We start from the raw sequence: 876 nt of genomic DNA, 5'->3' as shown, positions 1-876 counted from the left end.
TATATATATATACGTGAAATACGACTCAACCAACTTAAAGGCACAAGAATCCACAGGCAACATATCCAACAAGAGCGCAAGATTTCACTAAGTAAGCATCTGAAAATTTGCAGCGACGGAAAATTCAAATTTTTTCCCTTTTACGGGACGATCAACAATACTGAAAAATAATGAAACTACATTTCATCAAAAAATTCTCTCCAAAATTGAATGCATAAAAGACAAGCGAAGACAGTATATTTTGTACTCTAAAATATAACTTAAATACTGGAAACATAATGCACATCTCCATAAATTTTGAGAACTTCATTTCATCAAATAATTCTCTCCAGTATTGAATGTTTAATAGAAAAACGTAGACAGTGCATTTTGTATTCTAAATAGAGGAGAAAAGTAGGAAAGAGGAGAAAAAGACGAAGGAAAAAGAAAGAAGAGGGGGAAAAGAGAAAGAAAGCAAAAAGACTTTCAGTGATGACTACAACATATTTTTCTTCGAGAGGTCACCATCCTTAAAGCCATTTCAAAACAATGGTAAATTACAAAATGAATAAATGAATGGTGAATAGGAGGGGGGATCCTCCTTCTCCACCTCTATCTCTACCTACCTATGTAGCTACATCCGCTACACAAACACATATGTGTTCTACAAGTGCATGTGTATATATATATATGCTATTTCTGAACTTCGGTATGTCGTGAAGCAAATATTTGCTGATCCCTTAATTATGTTTATAAATGTATATGAACTTTTAAATAAGTTCTCCACCGATAATGGTGCTTACATACCGAAGGGCTTGGTAAAAATTATTAATTGTTGATTTATTAATAAATTAATAAATTGATAAACCTTTACCCTTTTAATTTATATATATATAT

At 31.6% G+C, this 876-nt stretch overlaps 1 protein-coding gene across 11 annotated transcripts in view; it reads right to left on the bottom strand.

Annotated features, from left to right (window-relative positions):
- LOC128247032 (glutamate receptor ionotropic, NMDA 2B-like) overlaps positions 1-876 on the bottom strand; it is a 1,034,258-nt gene that overhangs the window by 337,567 nt on the left and 695,815 nt on the right. The window lies entirely within an intron of this gene.

Source organism: Octopus bimaculoides, chromosome 2 (assembly GCF_001194135.2).
Source record: "Octopus bimaculoides isolate UCB-OBI-ISO-001 chromosome 2, ASM119413v2, whole genome shotgun sequence".
In the NCBI taxonomy this organism is placed as follows: Eukaryota; Metazoa; Mollusca; class Cephalopoda; order Octopoda; family Octopodidae; genus Octopus; species Octopus bimaculoides.
The sequence above is the reverse complement of the archived record's forward strand: the minus strand, read 5'-3'. Positions and strand labels throughout refer to the sequence as shown.